This window comes from Pan paniscus, chromosome 11 (genome assembly GCF_029289425.2).
Source record: "Pan paniscus chromosome 11, NHGRI_mPanPan1-v2.0_pri, whole genome shotgun sequence".
NCBI lineage: Eukaryota > Metazoa > Chordata > Mammalia > Primates > Hominidae > Pan > Pan paniscus.
The window spans coordinates 71788756-71810452 of NC_073260.2; the positions used below are offsets into that span (position 1 = coordinate 71788756).

General features: G+C 39.7%; 1 protein-coding gene across 2 annotated transcripts in view; it reads left to right on the top strand.

Moving 5' to 3' along the window:
- TMC1 (transmembrane channel like 1) overlaps positions 1–21697 on the top strand; it is a 319210-nt gene that overhangs the window by 79682 nt on the left and 217831 nt on the right. For both annotated transcript variants that reach the window (XM_055091901.2, XM_055091900.2), the window contains exon 3: positions 16380–16489. The gene's annotated coding sequence lies outside the window, so the exon portion shown is untranslated. The remainder of the gene's footprint in view (positions 1–16379; positions 16490–21697) is intronic.

Below are 21697 nucleotides of genomic sequence, written 5' to 3' on the forward strand. Positions count from 1 at the left end.
AGAGATATGAACACAGTGCTCAGGAAGCTTAGAGGAAGGAGAAACCAAGTCCTTAGTGATGGAAGGTGGGCTGTCAAGGAAGGCTTTGTGGAGGTTGTGTAATTGTAGGATGAGGGCCATGTAGTAGGTCGACGGGGCCCTCGTGTGCCAGGTGGAAGGAAGCCATTTAAGTCTTTTAAGCTGAGTGGTGGCATGATTACAAGTGCACTTTAGAAAAATCTCTATGGCAGCAATGTGGAGGATGAAGTAACAAAAATATACACTTTGGTTCATTTTGTTCTAAATGGAAACTTTACCTTTAACTGTGTACAGAGCTTACTGACTATACTCAAGCAACAAAATGCACACTTGGAAATCCTGTGTCACGTGCCTATACTAGCTTTGTCGCTGATTCAGCATATACACATCCTCCAGTGTGACAGGATTGTGTATGGAAACAGGTAAGACTGGTGAATACTAGGCTGTGTTCAAGTGTAGAGTCTCATGATTATCACCAATACTGTGGGCTCTCCCTCTTTTAGATGAGTTTTTCTACCGTATCTTTGGCTTTACAAAATATATTAACACAGTTTCATAATAGATCTCTTGGAATATGGTCATTTGGTGTTAAGCATTCTATCTGGCAAAATGAAAAATAAGATGGTAAGAGTTATCCTACAAAAATCCTAATGTTCTCAAGCTACTGCTGAAATTCTTTTTCTAGTAATTTACAAAAAAGTCCCCATTTTCTTGCAGAAATAAGCCAATTAAAAAAAGAAAAAAATTAAAATAAAAAATTAAAGTTCTTAATGATAAATTATATTAAAATTTATTTCCTGTTTTACCCTATATCCTATGAGCGTGGTTCTCAAACTTCGTTCAGTGCATACCAGAATCATCATGTGCGCTTGTTAAACAGAGGTCTGGGTTCCACCCCCAGAGCTTCCGATTCACTTCATGGAATCTGAGAACTGGCATTTCTGACAAGTTCCCAGGGGATGCTGAGGCTGCTGGTCCAGGGACCACACACTGAGAACTATTGTTCTGAAATAATAACAGCTAATTTTTGTTAGGCAGTTTCTGTGTTCCAAATACAGGTTGAATATCCCTTATCCAAAATGCTTGGGGCAAGCTGGGTGCAGAGGCTTATTCCTGTAATGTCAGCACTCTGGGAGGCTGAGGCAGGAGGATTGCTTGAGACCAGGAGATTAGGACCAACCTAGGCAACATAGCAAGACACTGTTTCTACACACACACACACACACACACACACATACACACACACACACGCACACAAATTGCCAGGCATGGTGGCATATCCCTATAGTCCCAGCTACTTGGGAGGCTGAGGGAGGAGGATCACTTGAAACAAGGAGTTTGAGACTATCCTGGGCCACATAGTGAGACCCTGTCTCTACAAAAAATATTTGAAAAATTGGCCAGGTGCGGTGGCTCATGCCTATAGTCCCAGCACTTTGGGAGGCTGAGGCAGGTGGATCATTTGAAGTCAGGAGTTCAAGACCAGCCTGGCCAACATGGTGAAACCCCGTCTCTACTAAAAACACAAAAATTAGCTGGGCAGTAGTGGTGGGCGCTTGTAATCCCAGCTACTCAGGAGGCTGAGGCCAGAGAATCGCTTGAACCCAAGAGGTGGAGGTTGTAGTGAGCTGAGATCGTGCTCCTGCACTCCAGTCTGGGTGACAGAGTGAGACCCTGTCTCAAACAAAACAAAACAAAACAAAACCAAAAAAACCAAAACAAAAAACATATTAGCTTGGCACGGTGGTGCATTCCTGTAGTTTCATATACTTGGGAGGCTGAGGCAGAAGAATTGCTCACGCCTGGGCCTTCAAGGTTAGAATGAGCTGTGATCTCACTACTGCACTCCAATGTGGGTCACAGAGCAGGACTCAAATGAAAACAAAACCAAAACCAAAATTCTTGGGACCAGAAGTATTTCAGATTTCAGATTATTTTGGATTTTGAAATATTGGCATGTATCTAATGAGACATCTCAGGGATGGGACCCAAGCCTAAACACAAAATTCATTTATTTTTCATATACAGCTTGTATACATAGCCTGAAGGTAATTTTATATAATATTTTAAATAATTTTGTGCATCTGTCACGTGAGGTCAGGTGTGGAATTTTCTACTGTGGTGTCAAGTCAATGCTCAAAAAATTGCAGATTTTGGAGAATTTCAGATTTCAGATGTTTGGATTAAATGTGCTTAGCCTGGACCTTACTTGTTGTAGCTCGTTTAATCCTCATGGCAATGCTAGGACACAGGTGGTTTTAGTATAATATTATTACAAATGAAGAGCCCGAGACTTGAGAAAGTAAGACAACACACTCTAAGTCACTCAGCCAATTAGTGGTGAGCAAGAATTGAACCCAGATTTGATATGCGAATGACTTGCTGTGATTCTCCTATTGGTGATTTTTTTTTTTTTTTTTTTTTTTGAGACAGGGTCTTGCTCTGTCACCCAGGCTGGAGTGCAGTGGCATGATCTCAGCTCACTGCAGCCTCTGCCTCCCAGGTTCAAGCGATTCTCCTGCCTCAGCCTCCTGAGCAACTGGGACTACAGGCATGTGCTACCATGCTTGGCTAATTTTTGTATTTTTAGTAGAGATGGGGTTTCACCATGTTGGCCAGGTTGGTCTCCAGCTCCTGACCTCAAGTGATCCATCCGCCTCGGCCTCCCAAAATGTTGGGATTATAGGCGTGAGCCACTGCACCCGGCCCCTTATTGGTGTATTTTTATTTCCCAAGTATGACACCTGTTCAGAGACTTTGGAACCCTGAGAACATTTTGTTGGTGTGTTTTGTGACTAATATTGCCTTTTTCTGAGATGAATGCTGTTCTTTGAAAAAACATTTGTATTTTTAGATAGAAATGTACTTCATCCCCAGTGAATATTTCTGACTTTAGAGAAATTGCCAAACCTGCTGACTCATAACAAAAATAAAGAGCATCTACTATTCAGTTTATGGCTTTTAGTTTTGGGAGGTGGTAGGAGGAAGGATAGATTACCACCCACTATAGATCATTTTATTTTCATTTTATTTTAATGCCATTTACCAGTACTGTGTATGGAGGTGGTCTTGAGAGCTTTGTGGAGATTATTTTTTCAATAGTACAGATGGCTCTGATAAATATTTAAGGCATCTTGGGAAACAAGAATACCATCCTGACTCAGGAGAAATTGGTCACATAAATCACTTTGTTTCAAGTGCTTTGGCCTCTGAGCATCTCAAATGGACACATACTTCATTGGCTTATTAACTCATTGCCGGAGTCACTGAAGGCCCAAACTACAACTTCATGCCTGACCACACACCAAGGCTTTTTTATTGCTTAGTTTTCTGGCTCTTTGCCTATTCTGCTCTCCCTACCCATAACCATGTGAGTATCATGTCCAGCAAACTAACTTACTCCTTCTCTCTCCCCACTACACACACACACACACACACACACACCACACTCCACACGCACACATACACAGAGCATTTTTCATGGGTATGTTGTCAGACAGATTTCTCTGTTCTGAAGGCTCATCTCCTTAGAGAACCTTACCGTGTCAATGTTGCATTTAGTTTAGTTTAGTGTTTTTGTTGTTGTTGTTGTTGTTGTTGCTGTTTTTAAATCTTGCTCTGTTGCCCACAGTGGTGCGATTTCAGCTCACTGCAACCTCTGCCTTTTGGGTTCAAGCAATTCTCCTGCCGCAGCCTCCTGAGTAGCTGGGATTACAGGCACCCGCCACCATGTCCAGCTAATTTTTGTATTTTTAGTAGAGACGGGGTTTCACCATGTTGGCTGGTCAAGTCTTGACTTCCTGACCTCGTGATCCACCTGGCTTGGCTTCCCAAAGTGTTGGGATTACAGGTGTGAGCCACTGCGACCGGCTGTTTTTTTTGTTTTTTTTTTGTTTTTTTCTTTTTTGAGACGGAATTTCGCTCTTGTTGCCCAGGCTGGAGTGCAATGGTACAATCTTGGCTCATTGCAACTTCTGCCTCCTGGGTTCAAGCAATTCTCCTGCTTCAGCCTCCCAGGTAGCTGAGATTGCAGGTGCCCACCACCATGCCTGGCTAATTTTTGTATTTTAGTAGAGATGGGATTTCACCATGTTGGTGTTGTATTTAGTTTTAACACTGTTATCTTCTCAGATTGTAATGAGAAAACAGGCTATCATCACTTGGTGATAAAATTTCCTGTAATTATAATCTCATTCTCAAAGATAAAACATTGATACCTAATGTGCTTTTAACTTTAATGCCAATTTATCACAATGGAAGACATTTCAAATAAATACTGTTTTTTTGTTCATAAGGTCTTAAAAATCTTGAATATAACTGCAAAAAAGAATTACATGTTAAAACAAATCACAAAATTAGTTAAGAAAGGAGCCAAACTGAAAGAAGATTATATTTCTATGCCCTTGAATCTTTACAAAATTTAATAAAAACTATTAATATAGAATTATTTACAAGAGACTTCTCTATTTACCAGCCCAATATCTTCACATTTCTACAATCTAAGGGGAGGTGATTGTGGCCAGAAAAGTTTCTGGGCTCTGGTATTGCAGTTTTCCTGCACTTACCACCATCCGGCATGTTATATATTTTACTTATTTTTCTTGTTTATTGCTGTCTCTTTCCACAAGTTCCATGAGCAGAGACAGTTTATCTGTGTTTTTTACGGCTATTCTCAATGTCTGTAACAGTGTCTAACATACTGTAGTCATTAAAGAAATGCTGGTTGGGTGAATTCAGAAATAAATTAGTAAATAGGTGAAGCATGTTGGTTTAATATTCATCATCAGAACTTAAAAACAGTTTAAAGAACCTCAACTGAGTTTTGTACAATAAGTAGTGACAAGATGGGACAGAGGTAATTTCTTTGTATCTCTGAGGCTTTCCATTTCATGAGGAACATAGAATAATATGTGTTTCCAAATGCGGTGTTCAATATCTGAAGAGTATATATCATCAGTATAGAAAATAGACAACACATGTTAAAGGGAATGTAAAAATTCTAGATGATTTTTAAGGTATGTATGGTTTAATCAATTGTTTATGTGCTATTCTCTTCTCTTAAAATGAAATAATGCGAATGAAAAAATAAACCTTACAGGTAGTTTCTGGGAAATTCAGACAACAAAATTGTCTAACATACGCCAAAAACAATATAGCATTTAATGATGACATGGATTCCGAAAGACAAATCACTGCTCATCATATCACAAGGAATCCAAACAACTGAGGGGTTATCATTTATCTACAGTTGCATAACAAATTACCCTAAAATTTAGCAGCTTAAAACAACAATTTATTATTTCATAAATTTCTGGGGATGAGGAATCCAGAAGCAGATTCACTGGGTGGTTCTGGCTCAAAGTATCTTATTTGTTTGCTAGGGCTGCTGTCACAGAACACAACAGCACAGGTGCCTTAAATAACAGAAACATGCATTCTGGAGGCCAGAAGTCCAAGACCAAGGTTTCCTCTGAGGTCTCCGTCCTTGGATTGCAGATGCTTGTCCTCTTGCTCCCTCTTCACATGGTTGTCCCTCTGTGCACATGCACTTCTGTGTCTCTTTTTGAGTGAAAATTTATAAGCATTCCAGTCAGATTAATTTTTTTGTTTTGTTTTTTTGAAATGGAGTCTCACTCTGTCACCCAGGCTGTAGTGCAGTGGTGCAATCTTGGCTCACTGCAGCCTCCACCTCCCTGGCTCAAGTTCTTCTCCTACCTCACCCTCCCAAGTAGCTGGGATTACAGGCATACACCACCACGCCTGGCTAATTTTTGTATTTTTAGTAGAGACGTGGTTTTGTCATGTTGCCCAGGCTGGTCTCGAACTCCTGGCCTCAAGTTATCCACCTGCCTTGTCCTCCCAAAATGTTGGGATTACAGGTGTAAGCCATTGCACCCTGCCCCAGTCAGATAAAATTTTAATCTCACTTTAACTTAATCACTTCTTTGAAGGCCCTGTCTCCAAATATAGTCACATGAATTAGGGCCAAGCTGTATGGCTTCATTTAACCTTAATTACTTCTTTAGAGGCTCTATCTGCAAATGCCTCCACATTCTGAGGTGGTGGGGGGGTTAGGATGTCAACATATGAATTTGAGGGGGCACAATTTAGCCCATAGACACCTGTCATGAGGTTGTAGTCAGCTGTCAGTTGGGGCTGCAATCTCATCTGATGGATTAACTGGGGAAAGATGGGCTTCCCAGCTCACTGGTGTAGTTGTTGGCAGGCCTCAGTTTCTTCTCGCTGGAGACTTCAGTTCTTGCCATTGGCTTCTCCACAGGTTGTCCAGATTACCTCATGACATAGCAGCTGGCTTCCCCAAAAGCATGGAATGGGGGTTGGGGATGGGATAAGAGAGAGAGAATCCAAGACAGAATGCACAGTCTTCTTATAACTTAGGTTTAGAAATAATATATCAGTACCTCTGCCACATTCTGTTGGTCACACACACTAACCCTGGTAAAACATGGGAGTGAACCATACAGGGGGAACTGGGGTCATTGGTGGTCATCTTTGAGGCTGGCTGTGGTAATTAGGTAAAAATAAAAATTCAGTCTGCAGAAACATATGTACTTATGTTACTTAAAATATTTTAACCAATTAGTGAAAAATGACTTTGAAGTATTTTTAGCTGCTATAATAATTGAGTAGGAACTATTTTTTCTTGGATTGAGTTATATTTACTATAAAAATACTTACTTTTTTTGTCAAACACATTTATAAGTGCTGCAAATATTAGTGACCAATGGTCTATTGCTCTAAATAAAAAGCACCAGGAGTTAGTATAGTAGTTGACTCCAGCCTCTGGTGCTAGACTGCCTGGGTTTGAATATTTACTTTTGCACTTACAACTTGTAACAACTTGAACAATTTATTCAATCTCTCTGTTCCCTAGTTTTCTCATATGTCAAATGGGAGAAACAAATAACATCTGCTTCATATGGCTGTTATGAAGGCTAAGTAGGTTTATATATATATATGTATGTATGTATGTATGTATGTGCGTGCATATATATATATAGAGAGAGAGAGAGAAAGAGAACTTAGAATAGGGCCTGGCACAGAGAATATGATAAAAGAATATTATTTGTTTCCTCTTCTTATCATCCAGAACATGGTGTAATGCCCAATACATTGTAGGTACTCAATAAATGTTTTTGTATGATCCCTAAACATTGTCTGTAAGGAATTTACAATGGAGTTTACAGTAAAAGGTGGTAGATGGTAGGTACCATGGAAGCATTACAAACAGATGACCATGTGAATCTGAAAGAAGCACAGATTGATTTCTTCGTCATAAAACATGGTTGTATTTGAGCTAAAGCTTAGAACTAATGAAGATTATTGCCGGGCGTAGTGGCTCACGCCTGTAATCCCAGCACTTTGAGAGGCCGAGGTGGGAGGATCACAAGGTCAGAAGATCGAGACCATCCTGGCTAACATGGTAAAACCCCGTCTCTACTAAAAATACAAAAAATTAGCTGGGTGTGGTGGCGGGCGCCTGTAGTCCCAGCTACTCAGGAGGCTGAGGCAGAATGGCGTGAACCCAGGAGATGGAGCTTGCAGCGAGCCGAGATCACGCCACTGCACTTCAGCCTGGGCGAGAATGCAAGAGTCTGCCTCAAAAAAAAAAAAAAAGAGTATCAATGTATCAAAATCATTATTTTAGGCTGGGCATGGTGGCTCACGTGTGTAATCCCAGCACTTTGGGAGGCTGAGGTGAGAGATCACTTGAGCCCAGGAGTTCAAGGCCAGCCTGGGCAAAATGGTGAGACCCTGTCTCTACAAAGAAAAAAAAAGATTATTATTCCCCAAATAGGAAATAACATAAGCAAAAGTCCCCTATTTCCCCCACGATGGAGCTGGAGCATGGTGTATGAGAAGGAGAGTCAGAGGGAGCAAGAATGAAGGGGTCAGGTTGGTACCAGGTAATGAAATCATTTTAACATAAGACTACATGATTTGGACTTCATTGTGTGGTCACTTCGGAGCATTTTAGCAACAAAATAATGTCTTAGGAAGATTAATCTGGTCCAATTGTAAAGTAAATTGAGATTCAGGCTTCAGGCTTGGCTTGATCCAGGATTCAAATAAAATCACCAAGAATCTGTATTTCAGATCTGCTTTTTTTGTGTGGCTCTGCCTGTGGCTCCATAAGAAGCACAGAAAAAAGAGAAATGGTCTGTTAAACAGAAAAAGTGAAAAAGCTTCACTCCTAGAAAATATCTTCTTGCATCTCATTGGCCTGAGTTCACTCATGTTCGTATTCTTCAACAAATTATCATGTCCAGGATATGAAACGGCTGCTTGGATCCAGGCACACTGATAACGCTGATACCACACCTAGAAAAAGAAACAAATGAATTTCATTCAAATTCCATTCTACTATTTTAAGGTTTCATGTCTAGATGGCTGGAGATTAAGTGTTGCAGTCCAGGCGTGGTGGCCCACGCCTGTAATCCCAGCACTTTGGGAGGCCGAGGTGGACAGCTCACTTGAGGACAGGAGTTTGAGACCAGCCTGGCCAACATGATGAAACCCCATCTCTACTAAAAATACAAAAAATAGCCAGGCTTGGTGGTGCGTGCCTGTAATTCCAGCTACTCGGGAGGCTGAGGCAGGAGAATCACTTGAATCCGGGAAGTGGAGGTTGCGGTGAGCCAAGATGGCACTACTGCAGTCCAGTCTGGGTGACAGAGACTTCATCTCAAAAAAAAAAAAAAAGTAAGTTTTGCAATTAGGAGACATGCCTCTAATGTTTATTTAGTGGTGATACGTATGGTTTAGTCCTTTAATTATAGTGTGGTTTAAATGCAAATTTAAAGTAACTCAAATACAGCTATTTTTTCTCACATCATAGGGAGACTATAGAGTCCCTCAGTAATCATTCTTTAAATAGATATTTTTCTTCTTTCATCTACTGCTTTCACGACTGCAGTCACTTTCTCCAACAGTCTTTTCTCCAAATAAAAACAAAAACACCACTACCACGACTACCAAAAATCTCAAGTACCTGCTATCTCTGATCTTTCTCATCTGCTAATATTCTCTTCCTCCCTTACTCCCCTCCTCTTTTCTTCCTTTCCTCCTTCCCCATCTCTCCATCTCACACCTCCCTCTCTTCCTACCTCCCTTTCTTTCAACCTTTTCCCCTTCTATTCTTCCTTCCCTCCCTTCCTCCTTTCCTTCCTTCCTTCCTTCCTTCCTTCCTTCCTTCCTTCCTTCCTTCCTTCCTTCCTTCCTTTTTGCTATTAAAAATTCCTCAAACTGGCTGGGTGTGGTGGCTCATGCCTGTAATCCTAGCACTTTGGGATGCCGAGGTGTGTGGATCACTTGAGGTCAGGAGTTTGATACCAGCCTGGCCAACATGGTGAAAACCCGTCTCTACTAAAAATACAAAAATTAGTAGTGTATGGTGGCACCGCACCTGTAGTCCCAGCTACTCAGAAGGGTGAGGTGGGCGAATCACTTGAACCCAGGAGGCAGAGGTTGTAGTGAGCCGAGATCGTTCCACTGCATTCCAGCCTGGGTGACAGAGTGAGTGAGACTGTCTCAAAATAACAACAACAACAAAAACAAACTGGCAATGCAGGACTTCCTTGAAAGACAGAGGAAAGGAAAAGATTAAGAGAAGTTATACCAAAACTCTTTTTAATAGGTAGGCAGGGAAAAAATTGGGAACCTTTATACATCAATAATTTTATTCTCATAATACTTGGAAATCATGACTAGCTGTTGCTCTTCTTCAACATCTAACTATTATCATTTCCACATCTGATTCAAGCACTTCCTTTTTACATGTCTTTTTTTTTTCTTTGCCTGAAATATTATTTCCTTCCATCAAATTAACCTTTCTGCCCACCTGGCAACCCTCTCTTCTTCAAGCCTTACTCATCAAGAAGCCTTCCCTAGCAACAGGGAAGGCTCTGCTACCAATCCCACCTTTATGCTCTCTGGACTACCACTTTGTCTTGTACATTTCTATTAAATTGTAACTTTTCATTTTTGTTACACATCTATTGACTCTACTGCTCAGTGAACTATTTGAGACCAGGACACCATTTTGCATACCTAGCAGAATACCTACCACATAGTAGACGTTTCATAAATCCTTATTGATTGAATAAATCAATGATGAATAACATTTTTATAAATTTCATTTTGTATTTGAGTTGAAGCTCCAAGTATTACACCCTGTTAGAGATTTTAAACTTGATTTTTAAAATATTGGACTAGAGCTTAAAAGAAGATTATATTAGTCAGGGGTCTCAAGAGAAACAGAATCAATAAAGTATACATTTATTATGTAATTCATTATAAGAAATTGGCTCACATGATTGTGGAGGCTGACAAGTCTCAAGACCTACAGTCGGCAAGCTAGAGACCCAGGAGAACCTATGGTGTAGTCCAGGCTCATTCCAAAGGCCTAAGAACCAAGCAAGCCAATGATGTAGTTCTAGTGTGAAAACCTGCAGGCTCTAGACACAGGAAGAAGCCAATGTTTCAGTTAAAGTCCAAGGGCAGGAAACACCAAGGTCCCAGCTCAAACATAGTGAGACAGAAGGAATTCTCTCTTACTCAGCCTTTTGTTCTATTCAGGCTTTCAACAGATTGGATGAGGCCCACCCACAATCTGCTTTACCCAGTCTACTGATTTAGATGTTAATCTCATCCAGAAACACCCTCACAGACACACCTAGAATAATGTTTGACCAAATGTCTGGGCACCCTGTTAACCAGTCAAGTGGATGCATAAAATTAAACACCATAAAGACTAAAGCCTGTAGATGAATATCTGGTAGCACCTCACAGAGGAGAGACCTAAAGCTGTGATAACGTCTCTGAAGCCAAGAGAGAAAGGCTAGAAAAAGCAAGATCTGGGATATTTCCTTAGAATCCTTGCCTGAAGGCCAAGAAGATGAGGAAGTTAATTTTCTCATCCAGAGTGGTGGCATCGAGCTAGAAAATTTTGAAGATCTTTCTAGTTCTAAAACATCTGTTACCTCCTTACCTTGGGGTTTCAAGACTGGGTAAATGGAAATACTAAGATAATTGGATGATGTAAGAAGATTTTGGACAGGAACAATGTCTTGTTATGCACCAGTTGTATGGAAACTACTTATTTATAAGATTTAAAATTCTACGTATATTCCTTCAGGAAATGTCGGCTTTCTACAAGATGCAGTTTTAATTGTATTATTGGGAACCATCATTTATTATTAGGTTCTTTGGAGAAATTTCTTTCCTTCAATTAGAAGCACCCATGAAGGATATGAAGAAGAGTTGGTCAAAGAACTATAAGAAGATCATAGAATGTACTGCACTATAGAAGCCAAAGGAAGAGGTAAATCAAGAGGCAAGAAATGATGGAAAGGTATTTTGCTATAGAGAGGTAAAGGTTGATAAGACTTGGGAAAAAGGCCATCGGATTTTGCAATTAGGATATTAAGGACAAGTTTCAGCCAAGTCATGAGAAACTGAGCATCAGTTAGGTCCCTGTTGTTTGATATTATGACAATGTGGTGGATTTAGTAATTAGAGTCTTTCAAAATTGTCTGTTAGTGCTTTGCAGCTTGGGGGCATGAGCAGAGAAGGTAGGGGGCAGGAGGAATGGGGAGCATGTCTGTGGCTGAGAGTTGAAGGCTTGAATGGTAAGAGTAGGCTTGAGGATTGTGGCTTGTTAGAAAAGACAGCATTAAAATATCTGAACATGGGACTTTGTTTTTAGAAAGGATACAAATGAAGTTAAAAGCCAGAAGAAGGTCTTGGGTGGGATTTTCAAGCTGCATTCCTTGGAGTCTTGAATCGTGGATTAGAGAAAAGACCACCCTGTGTTGATCTCAGTAGCTTCTCCTGTTAAACATCACAGCACATGTGCTTTGACCAGTTTTGTATATTAAGGCTCTATGTGGCTATCTTCTGTCCCGCTCTGTCCCCCACGGCCATTCTCCTTCCTTCACCATGCTGCTCTATGACCCGGGAGGCTGACCTATATGGACCATATCAGTGGGCTGCTTTGCCCTCCTGCTTCTGTTTGGATTTTGCCCTTGGGGAGCACTTGCAAGAGCTTGCAGGGAGGGAGAATGAGAGGCAAGGTATAATCTGCTGTGACCTACAGGGTCATCAGGATCCTTTCCCCTTCAGGCCTAGAGTTGGTAATAATGCCCAGCTTTCTTAGGCCCTTGAAATTTCTCTATACCCTGCTATATCTGTTCAATTGCCTACATAACTTAACCAGTGTATGCTTACTACTCACTGCAGCCTTGATCTCCCTGGCTTAGGTGATCCTTCCACCTCAGCCTCTTGAGTAGCTGGGACTACAGGTGTGCACCACCATGCCTGGTTAATTTTTTGTATTTTTTTTGTAGAGTCAGGGTCTCACCATTTTGCCCAGGCTGGTCTTGAACTCCTGGGCTCAAACAATCCTCCCACCTTGGCCCCCCAAAATGCTGAGATTATAGACAAGAGCCACCACTCCCAGCCCAAACATTTTTTTTTTGTAAAAAGCCAGGCAGTAAATATTTTTGATCTGTGAGTTATACAATCTGTGTTACCACCACTCAACTCTGCTATCTCAGTGAGAAAACAGCCATAGATGTTAAGTAAGTGAATGAATGTAGCTGTGTTTCAATAAAACTTTATTTACAAAAACAGGCAATGAGCTTTGCTTTTGGCCCATAGGCTATAATTGAAAGACCCATGATCTAGGACAAGAAGTTTTCCATCTAATCTGTGAGAGTGGTTCTCAATCTGGGATAATTTAGCTCCCTAAGGGACATTTGTTAATTTAAGACATTTTCGGTTGTCACAACTGGAGGAGTAGTGCTACTGGCATGTAGTGGATAAAATCCAGGGATACTGCTAAACATACTGCAATGCACAAGACAGCCCCCACAACAAAAATTACCCTGCCCAAAATATCAATAGTGCTGAGGTTGAGAAATGCTGGTCTTGAAGATGTTAAAAAGATTGTCAGTTTGTTCATCATATCGCTGTGGCTTGGTGAAAAGAATCACAGAGTTAATTTTATAACTATGAAGGATTGTTAGGAGCTGAGTTTTTTTCTAGTTCTTATTTTTTAATTATTTTATGATACTTTTCATAAAAAGTGGTGTAAGTTGTGTTTATTCAGAAATGTGATTTTTTTTTTTTTTTTGATGGAGTTTCGCTCTTGTTTCCGAGGCTGGAGTGCAATGGCGGGATCTTGGCTCACTGCAACCTCCGCCTCCCGGGTTCAAGCGATTCTCCTGCCTCAGCCTCCTGAGTAGCTGGGACTACTGGCCACCATGCCTGGCTAATTTCTGTATTTTTAGTAGAGATGGGGTTTCACCATGTTGGCCAGGCTGGTCTTCAACTCCCGAACTCAGATGATCCACCTGCCTCGGCCTTCCAAAGTGCTGGGATTACAGGTGTGAGTCACTGCTCCCAGCCCAGAAATTGATGGTTTCTTTAGCAATTTTGTCACCCATCAAGTCGTTAGTCATATTAATCCTCCATAACTTAGTCTTTTTGCCCCCTGATTATCTTTTGGGTGGGCAGTGAAAGTATTCATACCTCTTTTAGCAAAACCTATCTCTTCTTGGATTTCCTTTGCTTGCTGATTAAGAGGAAGGACTATCTGTGAAAGACTCAGATGTGGCTCAATGGAATGAATGTGAGAATGGTATGAGTGTGGGTGGTGGGTGCTGTGGGGGTCGGAGATGAGTGGCTGAACCATCCAAAAATAAGAATACTGACAAGCGTGTTTTCTTGTGTGTGTGTGCGTGTTGTGGGAGGAGTGTAACTGATGTGGCTAGACAGGATTAACAAAAGTCTCAGGAGTTGAGAGAGACTGGGGACATTTTACCAATGGCGAGAAGAAGGAAGGATGACAGCTGGGAAAATTAGTGATTGGAAAAGGTAGGATGGGCAGTGTGGCCATGAGCTAGTCCTTTTCATTATATTCTTTTGGGGCTCTATGTTTAAAACTAGATACTTTAACATTTCAGAATGAGAAAGAGAGGAAAGGATGGTAACTGATATGGGCTATTGTACTGTGAGTTTTAAAGGAGCCTATATATTATCCTAAAACTATTGAACCTGAGCAGAACTGCAACGTTGGTATTCTTGAACTGAACTGATATTTCCTTTGACTAATGCCCTTGTGCAATGACCAGAGACCATGACACTCCCCACCTTCACCCCCACACATTGTTCGTTTGTGTCCAGTTTGAAGAACAATGACACATGGAGGTCAGTGTTTGGATGATGTCATAATTTTGATCAGCTGGAAAGCCTGGAGTGGCCTTGAAGAGATGCTTAACTTTTGGAAATCACTTCTTTATTGCAACCAAAGCTATTAAGTTTAAAGGTCCATAAAGATGAGATAAACAGTCATAAAGGCCTTTTGAAATTCATACTTAGTGTGTTAAATGGATTTAATTGCTGTTAGTTAAATGTGGTGATGTTAAAGCAATGTCTATACACTTGCAAAAATCAGATCATCAACTGCTTAATGAGGGACACGTCTTGAGAAAAACAGTGGAAGAAATGCTGCTTATATGTAATTTGTGATTAATTTTTGCAAGGTTTTCAAGGGAATAACTTGGCCTTAAAATATTACAGTGAAAAACAGCTTTATACTTGGGTCCAATCTTCTTAAAATTAGAGTTCATTTTTGCTATTAGACACCTTTTATTACAGGATAACTTTTTCTTCCCCCTTGGAGACAGAGTCTTGCTCTGTTAGCCAGAATGCAGTGGCGTGATCTCGGTTCACTGTACCGCCTCCCAGGTTCAAGTGATTCTTGTGTCTCAGCCTCCTGAGTAGCTGGGATTACAGTGCCTGCCACCATACCTGGCTAATTTTTTGTATTTTAGTAGAGACAGGATTTCATCATGTTGCCCAGGCTGGTCTGAAACTCCTGAGCTCAGGCAATCCACCCGCCTTGGCTTTCCAATGTGCTAGGATTACAGATGTGAGCCACTGAGCCCAGCCAGTTATAAGATAGCTTCTAAACTTACAATCCTTGAAATATCATTTTAGGATAATTCTGATCCTGCATACCAGTGAAATAAGTATAATTGAAACATTAAACCAAATTTGGCTTCAACATTAAACCAAAATTAAACCAAATTAAGCCAGTATGTTAAATACATAGTTTAATCTTAATTCTAGTTAATATTTTTCATTTCCTATGTGTCAGGCAATATACTAAACAACTTACATGAATTACTATTTTAATTCTCCTGGTAAACTGGAGGGGTGTGCAATTATTGTCATCTCCATTTTATAGATGAAGAAAACTGAGTCATAAAGAGGTTATGTACTTGGCTCAAAGTCACACAGTCAGTGATACTGTTGGAATTTGCACCCAGACAATTTAATTTTAGAGCCTATTTTCAACCACTCTCTGAGACTGCTTTCCTTTTCTGTACTTTTGGTGATAAATATGAGAAGATAATTTTGAGGGCATTATGGTATATTGGATCTTAAAAACCCAGGTAATAAGTCCTATCTATAGTACAAATAAGCTGCGTGATCTTAGGGAAATCACATAACTGCTTCTGTAAAATGAGAGATTATATTATTTCCAAAATGTCTTTTCGACTTCAATGTGGTGATTCCATAGTAATGTATAGGTTTTTAAAAAACCATATCCTTCAATCAAATGGTCATCCTTTAGCATTAAGTTGTTTGGAATAGATACTCCCCAAATTCACAGAATAATTTTCCAGCCTCTCTTTTTGCTTTGACACCTTTCTTATTATTATTATTTTTTCTTTGAGATAGGGTCTCACTCAGTCGCTCGGGCTGGAGTTCAATGGCACGATCTTGGCTCACTGCAACCTCTGCCTCCCGGGTTTAAGCAATTCTTGTGCCTTAGCCTCCTGAGTAGCTGGGCTACAGGCGCCCGTCACCACACTCAGCTAATTTTTTTTAATAGAGATGGGGTTTCACCATGTTGGTCAGGCTGGTCTCGAACTCTTGACCTCAGGTGATTCCTTTGCCCTAGCCTCCCAAAGTGCTGGGATTACAGGCGTGAGCCACCGTGCCTGGCTATTGACCCCGTTTGTTGATGCTTAGGGATGAAAGTGGAAACTCCACTGCTAAAACAGAGAATATTACTTGAGCCATTCCTCTGTCATATATGGGATGTTTGCCAGCATGGAACATTCACAGAAATTATAACTGTAAAGGCCCTAGCAATGATTTAATGCCGTCTCTTCACATTATAGTTGAGGAAGCTCAAACTGTGACAGGGTCAGGGACAGGTAAAATTCACAAAGTTGGTTTACAGCAGAACTGTGCTACAATTATCTGGATTCAGATCCAAGTCCCCTCCAAATGAATCACAACCACTTCTACCTTTATAATTCCAGGCCATGAAAGATCAATGTTTTAGTCTGCGTGGTGCAGTGGAACAGATAGACCTTGGTTTGAATCTCAGCTCTACTGTTTACTAGACGTGAAATGGGGAAATCTAAAATGAGTAAGTATACACAGAAACACACATTACATACATGTATGTAATGTTCAGGATCATTACACTGAAATTTAGGGCTTAGTACTGATGTACAATCGAGGTTGTGTTAGTACTGAGCAGTATATCTTTTATTGTTGAAGTCCAATAAGAACAGAGCAGATATCAACCTAATTTGTAAGTGATGCATTTTCCTAAACTAAATGTCCAATAATGGAATGGGCTAGAATATTGCAGGACAGGGCTGTGAATGGAGGAAAGCAGTTGAAAAATCAATCCTTATAAGGGCACAAAAGGATGAATGAACCACATTCCCAAGAACCTGCTCCCACCCACTGCTGTTCCCACCCCCGCTGTAATTGGTAGCATGTTCACAAGGAAGGAGCTGGCTAGCTTTCATGGGAGCCACATCATCCATCAAATCACATTAGTGTTGTTGATTTGAATGTTGTTTCCTTTGTAGGTTTGACTTTGTAAAATTGTTTAGTCTTGCCATTATTATATAAGGACTATAATCATAAGGCATTTATATTTCATTTTGTATTATGTATTTAAGCAAAATTAAGTTAAAAATTAGACAGATATATAGGATGATTTTTCCTTCAAGAGTTATTCATTTATTTCCTTTTGGATATGAAAAACGCTTATGCAGTCCTGTATGTGGTCTCTCTCTCTTTTTATTTTTATTTATTTATTTCTTGAGATGGAGTCTTGCTCTGTTGCGCAGGCTGGAGTGCAGGGGTGCTATCTCGGCTCACTGAAACCTCTGCCTCCTGGATTTAAATGATTCTCCTGCTTCAGCCTCCTGAGTAGCTTGGATTACAGGTGCCTGCCACCATGTCCGGCTAATTTTTTTGTATTTTTAGTAGAGACGGGGTTTCACCATGTTGGCCAGGCTGGTCTTGATCCTGACCGCAAGTGATCTGCTTGCCTCGGCCTCCCAAAATGCTGGGATTACAGGCGTGAGCCATTGTGCCTGGCCTGTGGTCTCTTTTTAAATGTTTGAGATTTTCTCTGACCATCACATGATGGCAGCCGCAAGTTGTAAATATATTAAATGAGATAATACCAAATGGCATAAGACCACTGTGAATTCAGTAATGTTCCAAAATAACTTGTATTTTATTCATCACACAGGCATTTATATAAATTAAAAAATAATAGCACCTGAAAACATGAAAATAATTGTATTCAAGGTTATTTACTGCAGCATGATTTTTAAGAGAAAAGACTGGAAACAACCCAAATGTCCACTAATCGAGACTGTGTGAACCCAAGATGTTATAGCTGCATCACACAGCTGAGAGAAGGAATAAGATCTATTTCTACTCACTGCCAGTGGTAATCTCCAGGAAGCGCTGTTAAGTGAAAGAGCAAACTAGAGAAAATGTGAATAGTAGTTACCATTTACCCAAGAAGTCTATGTGTGGTGTGTGTGTGTGTGTGTGTGTGTGTGTGTGTGTGTGTGAGATTTCTAGAGGGACAGAGGAAAAAGGTGAAGACAAGGATAGGAGCAAGACTTCTCTGGGTACCTCTTTTTTTTTTTTTTTTTTTGAGACAAAGTCTCATTTTGTTACCCAGGCTGGAGTGCAGTCGCTTGATCTCAGCTTACTGCAACCTCTGCCTCCGGGGTTCAAGTGACTCTCTTGCCTCAGCCTCTCGAGTTGCTGGGATTACAGGTGCCCACCAACATGCCCAGCTAATTTTTGTATTTTTAGTAGAGACTGGGTTTCACCATGTTGGCCAGGCTGGTCTCCTGACCTTAAGTGATCCACCTACCATGGCCTCCAAAAGTGCTGGGATTACAGGTGTGAACCACCACACCCGCCCGTCTGGATCTCTTTTTAGTACATTTGACTTTGAAGCCGAGTTAGTATTTTCCATAATTAAGAAAAAAATAGAATAAAAACGGAACAATTTCTAAAAAGGAAGTCAAAAGAAATACATTAAACTAACTGTAAGTTGAGTTGGTAGCATAACCACACAGACAGAATTTATTTCAAGTGACTTTAACACATACTGATGTGACTGTGCATCCCTACCGAGATAGAAATAAAGGTAAATATAAATAAAGGTAAAAATAAGCAAGATATAAATAAAGGTAAAATGAACTGCAACAATCCTGAATAGTTTTCAATAATTATATCATAAATAGTAATTTTGGTATTGTTATTTTAAAATAGTTATATTTATAATACATATGTTAACGTAATCATGTTTATGCTTATCATAACATATGGATGCATAGCTATTAGGATAATGTATAAACATGATTATGTTAATGCCATTAGGGACCAAGATTTCAGAGAAAAACAAAGAAAAATATAAAATTAAAGAAGCTAGTAAAAATGTTATCTTAAATTTAAACTGGAAACCTCAGTATAAACTCATAATGTGTTTTCTTTTAAAAAATTATTTTCAAATTCAGTCTCCTGAATAGAACTCGCAACAATTACCAAGCCAGTAGCAACGACAATAAACAGCCCTAGTGCCCAGATGGTGCTCTCCAAATGCCATTTTCCACTAAAAGGAATGAGGGCTCCTTGGAGAATTGGATGTTTTCAGATACAGAGCAGAACACATACAAAAAGTGCCTGGAACATTTGTCATACTGAAAAGCAGATACACTATGAAAGACTATAGTAATTTTATCAAAAGAACTCAGGAGCCACCATGAAGAGGCCCCCAGTGTCCAGAAATGGAATAATGTGAACATTAAGAATAATAAATCTTAATTTGTCAAGACACAAATTTAATCATATCGTAGATACTCATAGCAGCATTATTTAAAATAATGAAATATTAGAAACAACTTAAATATTCAAAACTAGCAGTGTGCCCTTATATATAGAAAGGTCATTTAAACCTTGTAGAAGAGAAGTTTATGATTTAGGAAGATGTTTACAATATGCTGTAAAGCACACACAACAAGTCATAAAATATTATGCATGCAGTATATTCCAGTTTATTTTAAATGATTTAGGTATAAATATCCATAAAAAGAAAACTGAATGAATAAATGGTGAAATGTGAATAGTTGCTGTATCTGTGTGGCAGGATTACAAGTGGTTGTATTCTAGTTTCTCTTTATGTTCCAATCTTCTACAGTTAGCATGTATAATTTTATATTTTTTAATACAAAATATGTTATTTAACTAGTATTTACTAAACAAAAAATTAAAAATTAAAATATTTTATAAAAACAAAAGCATATGAATAGAAAAGTACATTATTTTTTAGGTTATAGACAATGCTTGTACCTGTGTTTAGGGATTTGATCCTCCAGGTAGGAAACTACAGATCTAATTTAACTTAATTAATTAATTAATTTATTTATTTATTTACTTTGAGACAGAGTCTCGCTCTGTCACCAGGCTGGAGTGCAGTGGTGTGATCTCAGCTCACTGCAACCTCCACCTCCTGGGTTCAAGTGATTCTCCTGCCTCAGCCTCCTGAGCAGCTGGGACTACAGGCACGTGCCACCATGCCCAGCTAATGTTTGTATTTTTAGTAGAGACGGGGTTTCACCATGTTGGCCAGGATAGTCTCAATCTCTTGACCTTGGAATCCACCCACCTCATCCTCCCAAAGTGCTAGGATTACAGGCAGGAGCCACTGTGCCTGGCCTAATTTTACAAATTTTTAAGTCACCAAAAAGCAAAGTGACATGCTCAAGGCCATTATTGCCAAGCAAAGAAAAAAATGTCAAAAGTACAAAATGTGGTTATGTTTTAAAAATTAGATTATTATTATTAAGATAGGATCTGGCTCTGTTGCCCAGACGGGAGTGCAGTGGTGTACTCATGGCTCACTGAAGCCTCGACTTCTTGGGCTCAAATGATCCTTTCACCTCAGCCTCCTGAGTAGCTGGGACTATAAGGCAGGCACCATCATGCCTGGCTAATTAAAAAAAGAATTTTTTTTTTTTTGTAGCAATGAGGTCTCACTATGTTGTCCAGGCTGATCTCGAACTCCTGGACTCAAGTGATCCTCCCACCTCAGCCTCTCAAAGTGCTGGCATTACAGTCCTGAACCACCATACCTAGCCAGATTTCTATTACTTTGACATGGTCCTGGATACTTCATCTATGTGTGCAAAATTTCGTACTTATCTCTTAAATCTGGAGAAAAATGGCCAAATTTGGTATAGTTGAATTTATCATGGGGTGATTAATAAGTGACTAAAGATTGACCTTCAAGGATCTGAAGATCTGACCAGTGTAGATTTATAGTAATTATAGTAATTACATGGTACCTCCAGGTATTTTCTATACATTGCTGTAGTTAGCTATGAAAGGATGTAAAGAATAAAGGCAATTGACTATTTTAGAGAAATTAACCTCAGAAGGAGATTCTTCACCTAAATGCCCCTGCAAATATTATTGCTTTATGCTCTGAGTTAGCTGAAAATGAGTTTACTATGCCTGGTGTAAACACTTGCACCACCCACCTGTGTCAAAGAACTTTTCACTAACTGCATCATGACTGATCGATGTCAGTCTACTTGGCAACCAAGTGAGCCACTTAGAAGAAGGATCCCCTTATGAGGTTAATTTCTTTAAAATGGTGAATTGCCCTTATTCCTTATGTCTTTTCATAACTGATTACACAAATGTATAGAAAATACCTCTTGAGATACAATACAATCTGTAACTAGTCATCAGAGAATAACACGTTATTGTAACACAGATTTAGCTTGGCCATAAAGGGCATATTTACATACACATTGAAAACAACTTTAATAAAATGAAAAACATATATCCTTGGATTCTTAGCAATTTAACAGCAATGCTCTCAGGGGATCAAGCTACTATTTATTGACTCCCCCTGTGTGCCTTACATGTTATTACTGACCCTCACAACATCCCTGGGAGTTAGTGTCTTACAGGAGACCTTTGACATTTGTGAGAGGACATCGTGAATATTTTCCAAGTCCTCAATCCAAAAGTGTGGACATAGCTGTTGGTTTTCCTGAATTGTATTTCTTTCAAGAATCAAATGTTGCTTGTGAATATTCTCATGTAAGATTAAAAAAAATCTTTTCCTGACTCTTAGAACTTTAGTTTTATCTCTGCTTTGAGAGCCACTTTAATAAGCAAACTAAAATCACTCTACGGAAAGGCTGTACAGCAAATGAGTAGAGAACAAAAGCTGGCTAAACTGGGCAGTCGGCTAAGATCACTCAGTGTCTGAGAATTTGTTCTAGAAAATCACCCT